General features: G+C 42.8%; 1 non-coding gene across 1 annotated transcript; it reads left to right on the top strand.

Moving 5' to 3' along the window:
- The first annotated feature begins 6,231 nt into the window (after nucleotides 1-6,231).
- Nucleotides 6,232-6,306, top strand: Trnas-cga (transfer RNA serine (anticodon CGA)). Its single transcript has one exon. It is a non-coding gene; the product is annotated as a tRNA-Ser (tRNA).
- Nucleotides 6,307-9,641: the final 3,335 nt, after the last annotated feature.

Below are 9,641 nucleotides of genomic sequence, written 5' to 3'. Positions count from 1 at the left end.
ATAAGCCACGACCACGGTGTTCCCTTTGTCACTCTTAGTGATTAATGCGTCGTGCTCTCTAAGTTTATGATTAATGCTTTTTATTATACTATATTCGCCCGATTGCTTATTAGGCGATAATTTAATTTCTTTTTCTATTATGTTGTTACATTCGTAGGCACATTTGACTTGCTCCGTTTTCTCTAATTTCAGAGATTCTAAACCGATTTTTAGATCTACAATGAGATTACAAATAACTGGATATTTATCGAGTTTAGCAGGCAAGTTATATTTAAGGCCTTTACACAACAAGTCATTTTCGGCCTGCGTAAAAGAAATATTGGTTTTATTTAGTACTCTGTCGTAAAATAGGTGCTTAACACTATTGTCTGCTGTATTATCACTTTTACTTGTGGTCCTATTACTAAACTTTAAAAGCTTTCTTTCATGTCTGGCCTTGATTATTTCTTTACGATTAGAGAGCCATTCATTAATACTATTCCACAGGTGGTCAATTTGAAAATTACAAAGATCTTTAAAGGCTTTAGATAAAAATAGGTGTATACAGTAGGCTTCACTATTAAGGACATCTTTTTTCTTGTACAAATTTACTGTGCTCTCGGAAATGACTAAATGCACTAGCTTCTTTTTAATAGAAGGCACTCTGTTACACTGTTTAAAATTTACGTACGCCTTCACATAATCAGGGATAATGTCTTTCTCTAGGCACTGGTGATTAAAGTCAATAGCCATACCTGCTTTCACAATTTTTAATTTGATGTCCATATACCTGGATGCAGCTTTTGATACCTCGGCAGGCACGAATTTCAGTACTTTAAACATAGCTGCGCTACAGCAACGGTTCCACGTAAATCAGACTAAGAACAGCCGACCAGTTGCAAAGGATAAAGTAATCTTTACCTAGGTTTCAATAGATATAAATCTATCTTCTTCAGAAGACGGCCTGGGGACAATGAACATCGTAATATATATTAAGGTATGAAACTTCCGTCAAGAATAAAGTTTAACATATGTTAGGAAAATATTGTATTACAAGATGTGAGAAAGATTCTTGGTACTTACAGTATTATAACATGAAGTGATATGTCCTTATCGTTTAGGCAAACATCCGCATAGTTACATTAATCATATAAAATATAGCCCTGAAAACAGGGTTTGTCAAACAAATAAAATAGGTACATAGAAGTTGCAGAGCGCCTAAGCGACTGAGTAAAATCGGCCAGCGTAGTAGCACAGCGGCCACGGCAGGTGGCGCTCATGTCGCGAACTATGTGCCGATAAGCGTACTGAAGTAACATTTGAAACATCAATATTAAATGCGTTCTTAAATAGAGTGATAATAAATAAATTGGCAAGCATTTAACATTCCCGTTATGACATTGTGGGAGGTATAGGAACAATAACGTAGATACATACATCAAAAAGACAGGTGGCGCTTCCGCCGTGAGTTACATGCAGTGGTCTATATAGCCAAATATAAAGTTATATTACCATATTAGTGAAGCCCATAGAACGTATATAAGTCAAAACATCAAGAACAATCAGTAATGGCTTTTAAGAAAATTACGAGACCTGGTCTACAATCCAGTTACTACGTAATATAGCAATAAACAAAAGCTACACTAATTACACAAACTACAAGAAAAAAATCAGAAGATTCCAGTGAGGTATCCTCGGCTAAGGGTCGACATATGAAACGTCCCCTTTGAACAATTATACAAATGACTGTGCTTAACCTGACACACAATATTTTGTTAGCGCAACGCAATCTGACTTTCAAAATTCCCTACAAAAGAATGGCCCTGACTAACCTTTCACAAATCACTTACCTCACAAAAATCTTCGCTGCTCAAGCTACTGCAATACAGCGAGCGCCACTACTGCCAGCTAAATAAAAGATTCAAACTATGGAAGGCACTAACTACTGATAGGGATAGTTAGCAAATGAAAGATATTAATAGAGAACGAACAATGTATTTACCTTAATATCATCACAAGTCATAATATATATATCAGTTCATGACAAATTACAAAACTTCGCCATCTCTCTCCCCACATCCACCACTGCTGGCGGCTCACCTCCAACTGCGCAACGCTACGCGCTGTTCACAGCCAGCTGCCGCTGCCCAACACTACAATGGCAGACAACAATGCAAACTAGCCACAGACTGCACACAGCACAGCCAGTGATTTTCATATTGAGCGCTACGTAACGTTACCAATAAGAAAACATAAACAGCCTACTTACATAGAGAAAACGTAAACAGCCTACTTACACCACCTCCGAATTTTTGAAAGACACAGTTGGCAACCATAGCTGTGCTGCGCCGCGCTGTTGGCCGAATCGGCAGCGGCAGTTAGCGATGGGCCAGGGTACGCACCGTGTAATTGCGGCGCGTCCACGCGTGCCGCCGCCGCTGATGGGCGGCCGCCCCCGGCTATCGCTCGCCACCGCAACCGCCGGCGCCTGACACCTGCCACGAGGCGTCAGGTCAGCCGCAGCGACGCGGCCGTGCAACCCTGCACCAAGGCTCGTGCGGCGACCCACCCGCTTTACAAGGGGAGACCACGACGTTTGGAACGCGGATTTACTGTAAATTTCGTACACTCTTAGTACTCCATGAGGACAACAAAATGTGTAAGCAGTAGCGCGAACTTCACAAGCGTTACTGAGAAAATCGCAAGATAATTTCGGTCGTCAAATATATACCTGTGTGCGTGACCATTTTTACCATGAAGCGGTGACAGCCGAGCGCCGGCACGGTGGCTCAAAGTGTTCGGTCAGAGGGTTAGCTGCCCTCTGTAATAAAAGAACTGAGTTAACCAATCAACGACGAACTTCAACGGGTGTCTCACGACGTTCGGCCCCGAGCAGATGCAACGAACGAAAGCGAACAAAATGAGATTTAAAAAATAATAAAAGTTGTTAGCGTTCAAGCCCCGTAATCGCTGGATCAAGTCCCGTTGGCCAGTTTTTTTTTTATTCCTAACACAGTCATTTTCTTCTCTATTTATTTTACAGTTGATATAATGGGAAAAATACGTGTAATCGGATGAACTTTTATTAAATTTACAATGTTATTTGGTGGTCTGCAAATTTTTATTATCACAAATAATATAATATTCATAACTATCGACTAGTAAACGACCAAACGCATAAAGTGATACGGAAAATGTATGCTTGCCCGTGATTTGAGAAATCCCTTATACCTGGAAGGAGCCCAAAACGACTTGTTGCCTTCAAGTTTTGGCCGGCACAGACGGCTTTCGAAAGATGTACAATTAATCGTCGCTTTCGACATTAAAAGTCGCACGGTGGTATTTTTTGTAAAAACATGGAAAACATAAAGTTAAACGACACCAGCTGCATTGAGTAAATGTTATGTTCCGCATACGCAAGGTCTTTTGAGGTTTTCCGTGGAAAAACAAACCTCGTTCACATTTTCAAAAACCTCTCTTTCAGACGATAATTTGGAAGCAAACCATGCAAAACCCAGCCTTTCCTTACATATCGGCGTTGACAATTGGTCACGCAGTATCGAGTGTATTTTAATAGCGTCTTCACGAGAAGCAATTTCTCGTTCTCTTTCGATTAAATACGAACAATTTTGCAGACACGGACAAGCATAAATTTTCAGTATCACTTTATGCCTTTCGTCGATAGTTATGAATGTTATATTATTTGTGATAATAAAAATTTGTATACCACCAAATAACATTGTAAATTTAATAAGAGTTCGTCCGATTACACGTATTTCCCCATTATAGCAATTGTAATATAAATAGTAAACAAAATGCCTGTGTTAGAAATTTAAAAGAAACTGCCGAACGAGTCTCGATCCACCGATCCAGCGGTTACGGGCTTGAACGCTAAACACTTTTTTTTTTCCAATCTCATTTCGTTCTATATTGTTCGGTGACTTTGTATGTAGCGGACGTCCGATGACACTCGTTCAGGTTGTTCGTTGATCCGTTTACTCACTTTTTTTTATTACAGAGGGTAGCTAAAGTCTCTGACCGAACACTCTGAGCTACCGTGCCGGCGCTCGGCTGCCACCGCTTCATGGTAAAAATGGCCACGCACACAGTTATATATTTGACGACAGAAATTATCTTGCTATTTTTCAATAACGCTTGAGAAATACGCGCTACTGCTTACACATTTTGTTGTCCTCATAGAGTACTACGAGTGTACGAAGTTTGAAGTAAATTCGCGTTCCAAACGTCATGGCCTCCCCTTGTTAGACCTTTCGTTGTTGTGCGCGTGTATATTAAGTCGTGCTACACCATTCCCCAGGCGTTGTGTACGCGTATACGCGCCGCTTACATTTTCCTACCGAGCTGTGGAAGTCTGAATGCGTCCTGAGCCGTTTACCTCTCACTGCTACGGACGAGTTACTTCCATATCTCAGTGAACAAAAAAATTTTCGAGTATTTATCACGCAAAATATGTAACTCATTGCGTGCTGTCATTTGCAGAAAACCTCATTTCGATATAATGAATGGTTTATGAGAATCCTACGGATTTAAAAACCAATAACTCGAGAATGAAATGAGATACATTCTTGTGATCTCAATTTTAAATAAAATTTGGGTATCTTATTTGCATTTCATTCGCTAAAAGCGCAAAATTTACGAAATACCTTTTTGCTCCTGCTAACTGTTCAAAATTTCGTGCAACGTTTTACTTACTTCGATGCTGTGCAGAAAGTATGACGGATAACGAAAGGAAATTCCCTTCTCTGTCGAATGTAGATATCAGACTGTAAGCAGGCTCAACACGAAATGAAAAGAGATGCTCTAAGGCAGCGAAAGGGTTAAAGCAGAACACTCGCAATTGAATGTGTTGACAGTCCGTATCCAGTGCAAATGAGCTTTGCAGATCACTCCGCCGTGTTAGCACAAATTGCATATGACTCTCTCCATTTGCACTCGAGTAGCAGGACATGTGAGGCGCCTATTTGTGTTCTGCCGCGTCAGAATAGACCAATGAAATTCTTAAAATGTCTACACAGCTGGCGCCTTCAAATAATCTTCTGGTCCCTCCATAAAAGTAAGATTCATGTCGCGGTCCTGGTGTTCTTGAGGTGACGGTAAAAGGTAGTTACTAGAGGGTTGGCTGAAACCGTAGTCACACGGAGCATGGCATTCAACGGACCACGCGCCGGCTTGATCTCCAGCGTGCTACTCAAAGCTTAGAAAATATCTAGCTTGTGCGCACGATACGTGCGCCTCAACGTGCTTTTCCGGAACTCAGCAAAGTACAGCGGCAGTTGTCGGCTCTATGTGGCTCACAAATCACAGAGTTTTTTTACAAAATTGACGGGCGTAAAATTTCTACCTTGGCTCCATTACGATGAGATAGAGAAGTCATGGGATACCGTCTAGCATCGTGTCGGACCTCCTTTTGCCTGCCGTCGTGCAGCAACTTGACGTGACACGCACACAAAAATGTTCAAATGTGTGTGAAATCTTATGGGACTGAACTGCTAAGGTCATCACTCCCTAAGCTTACACACTACTTGACCTAAATTATCCTAAGGACAAACACACACACCCCTAATGAGATTTTCACTCTGCAGCGGAGTATGCGCTGATATGAAACTTCCTGGCAGATTAAAACTGTGTGCCGGACCGAGCTCAGTTGGTAGAGCACTTGCCCGCGAAAGGCAAAGGTCCCGAGTTCGAGTCTCGATCGGGCACACAGTTTTAATCTGCCAGGAAGTTTCATATCAGCGCACACTCCGCCGCAGAGTGAAAATCTCATTCTGGAAACATCCCCCAGGCTGTGGCTAAGCCATCTCTCCGCTATATCCTTTCTTTCAGGAGTGCTAGTTCTGCAAGATTCGCAGGAGAGCTTCTGTAAAGTTTGGAAGGTAGGAGTCGAGATACTGGCATAAGTAAAGCTGTGGGTACCGGGCGTGAGTCGTGCTTCGGTAGCTCAGTTGGTAGAGCACTTGCCCGCGAAAGGCAAATGTCCCGAGTTCGAGTCTCGGTCGGGCACACAGTTTTAATCCGCTAGGAAGTTTCATATCAGCGCACACTCCGCTGCAGAGTGAAAATCTCATTCTGGAAACATCCCCCAGGCTATGGGTAAGCCATGTCTCCGCTATATCCTTTCTTTCAGGAGTGCTAGTTCTGCAAGGTTCGCAGGAGAGCTTCTGTAAAGTTTGGAAGGTAGGAGTCGAGATACTGGCAGAAGTAAAGCTGTGGGTACCGGGCGTGAGTCGTGCTTCGGTAGCTCAGTTGGTAGAGCAATTGCCCGCGAAAGGCAAAGGTCCCGAGTTCGAGTCTCGGTCGGACGCACAGTTTTAATCTGCCAGGAAGTCACACACACCCATGCCCGAAGGAGGACTCGAACCTTCGCCAGGACCAGCCGCACAGTCCATGACTGCAGCGCCTCAGACCGCTCAGCTAAACCCGCGCGGCTACATGCACTCAATACGTCTTTGGAAGTACCCAGCAGAAATATTGAGCCATGCTGGCACTATAGCCTTCCATAATTGCGAAAGTATTGCTGGTGCAGAATTTTGTGCACTAACTGACCTGTCGATTATGTCACATAAATGTTTGATTGGATTCACGTCCGGCAATTTGTGTGGCCAATTCATTCTCTCGAACTGTCCAGAAAGTTCTTCAAACTAATCGTGAATAATTATGACCCAGTGACACGCCGCATTCCATCCATAAAAATTCAATCGCTGTTTTGGAACACGGAGTCTATTAATGGCAAAAGCAGAAGATAACCATTTCGAGTCAATGATCGTTTCAGACGGACCAGAGGACCCAGTCGAACCATATAAACACAGCCCAACCACTACGAAGCCACCACCAGCTTGCACAGTGCCTTGTTGACAACTTGGGTCCATCGCTTCGTGGTATCTGTGCCACACCCTAACCCTACCGTAGGCTCTTACGAACTGAAATCGGGACTCATACGATCAGGCTACAGTTTTCCAGGCATCTGGGGTACATCCGATATGGTCACAAGCCCAAGGGAAAGGCTGCAGGCGATGTTGTGCTGCTAGCAGAACACTCGGGTCGGTCGTATGCTGCCATAGCCCATTAACGCCAAATTTCATCAAACTGTCCTAACGGACACGTCCATCACACCGCCTACGTTGACTTTGGCTGTTATATCACGCAGTGTTGCTTATCTGTTAGCACTGACAACTCTACGCAAACGCTGCTGCTCTCACAAGGGAATGGTCAGACTTGACATGTCGAAACCTGTGTTGCTTTTTTTACCACAGTGAGTTAACATTTCAAGAAGTCTGTATGCAGAATTTTAGCAGCTGACATGACCTGGAAGTCTGTAAACAATTTTATGAAGTAAGACATTATTGTCGCATGGTTTCCGCGCTTATAACTGCCTCTTGCACAACCCTGACCTCTCTCGCTACGTTATACCCACGCCATGCAGGGACAAGGTGGCGTTAGCTACGCGCCGCCCTCTTGCCACAGCAGTGAGAGAGCTGATTCCCCCAGTGAAAGCGATCGTATGATAATTAAACATTCGTTGACAAATATGGTTGATATGTTATCTACAACATTCTTTCCAAATAGCTATGAAATAGACACAAATAAATATACAGTTTAGAACACGTCAAAATTTTATTTCTTGTAATTACCGCAAAAATGCGAAATATTGATACAATGTTCAAAACATACGGTTTTTGTGCACCAAGAACATACAAGCAAAGACGACATATGACAGCCCTACGAATCACAGACGTTGTTAGATGTCCGTAGACAAAACTGGGCTGGTGTTAGGAATGAGTCAGGCTTAGGATCAGTATATTTCGAGGAGTGCCACGCATATTTAATTAAATTCTGAAACCGTGGGGAGGAAAATTGATAATGTACTACTGATTGCAGCTTGAGAATATTGTCACGGTGATAGACAGGAAGTTGCAGTGATCCGCACACAATAATTTTCTCTATAAGTTTTCTGTAAAATGCCTTCCACTGACAGAAAAATTCTGTCTAAAGGTTGAATTACGTTCGTCGTGCCGGGTGGAATCTGAAGTATCTCTACTTCTTTGTCAGGATGGGGTCGAAATACAGCTTTTAATGAATAAGACCTTTTATGACCTGACCACGAATCTAGAAGGAGAAGAGATTTGTTCCCGCACAACGGAAGAAAAGTATGACGCATGAAAAGTGTAACGTTTTCATTTCCCATTTTTCCAGACTTCGATGCATCTACCACAAGATTGTTTGCGTAGAACATTGTTCTTTTGACACGTGGTCCAAAACGTCCAGTTGGTTGTTGAAGACACACATATAGTTTAGGCAGCGATCTTATTTCTTGCATTCGTAAGAAAAGCTTATATCATTTCGATTTGTGTCGTTTCATTTTCCGACCTGTTTCTCGACACAAATTTTGTTATTTTTCTTGCCACAATTTTTTGTGATCTTTTGAAGCGACTAATCCAACTTTGAGAAGCTTTTAATTCTTTAGCGCCTATCGCGTTGGCAATCTTAAACGCCCAATCACGCAAAGTTGTATCGCTGACACTAAATGACTTGTCTTGCATCGGTAAATAGCTCGAAAAGTCGCGTATTTATCTCCGTCGCAATTTCCAGTCGACTCTTACGCCGTCCAGCGACTTCCTTTTTCCATCTATACAATTCACGTTCAAAACGGACAAAGCGATATTATTTTGAACAGTACTGACACGTAGGCGTTTCTTACCACTTTCGTTCAAACAATACGTCACCACTTTTTCTTTGATAAGGTAATTGTAGTTGCTGGTGTTACTTTCGGAGATAGTTGATGATGGTACGTGGCACTATCACTCGAAGAGTCTTCATGAGTGCAACTTTCGTCGGTGCCTTCGCCGTCTGTAGAATCACAGTCTGCAATATCGAGTGTTTCAGTTGTTTCTAGCCACATGTCTGCGCCATTTACATGCTCGTCTAGAAGTTTAACAACCATGTCGCACAACACATAGTCTTCACGCGTGTTTTCTGTTGATTGCTTCATTTGGCGTCTGTGGTATATCTCCATGGCAAGCAGCAAAACATTTACAGGGTTCGCCATCACCTGTGAGGAGAGATTGAATGTTCACCGTAAAGTGGCTTGCGGAGTATAGATGAACATGTACAGAACATCTTTCACATCTCTAACCAGTTTCAGGACGGTGTGTTTCGAAATACGTACCAGAAATTAAAAGGACGTGCATGCCACAGAAACTAATATTCGTTTTCCCTTTCCACCAAACCCGTGCAGCGATATTCCTCTTTAGTGAACGCCGCGATAAGACGGTCGCACTTCCCGACCATGCGCACAACGCTCGCGACTCGCCACTTCCAGGGGTGGCCAGCCGTCACTGCAAGCGCGAAGCAGGAAACACAGCCATGTTCGTGATTTTTTTTTAGGTGACTTCCAGTTCATGTCAGCAGCTACAGTTTTGCATACGGACCTTTTGCACAGTTAAATAACAGTGCTAAAAAAAAGCAAGACATATTTCGGCATGACAAGTCTCACCATTCCCTTGTCAGTCGCTAAGTGAAGGTCGTCGGCCACTGCTTTGTCTTTGGTGAAAGGTAATGCCTGAAATTTGGTATCCCTGGCACACTCCTGACACTGGATCCCCGAATACTGAATTCTGTAATTATTTCTGAAATGGAATTTG

Source organism: Schistocerca serialis, chromosome 2 (assembly GCF_023864345.2).
Source record: "Schistocerca serialis cubense isolate TAMUIC-IGC-003099 chromosome 2, iqSchSeri2.2, whole genome shotgun sequence".
Classification (NCBI taxonomy): domain Eukaryota; kingdom Metazoa; phylum Arthropoda; class Insecta; order Orthoptera; family Acrididae; genus Schistocerca; species Schistocerca serialis.
The sequence above is the reverse complement of the archived record's forward strand: the minus strand, read 5'-3'. Positions and strand labels throughout refer to the sequence as shown.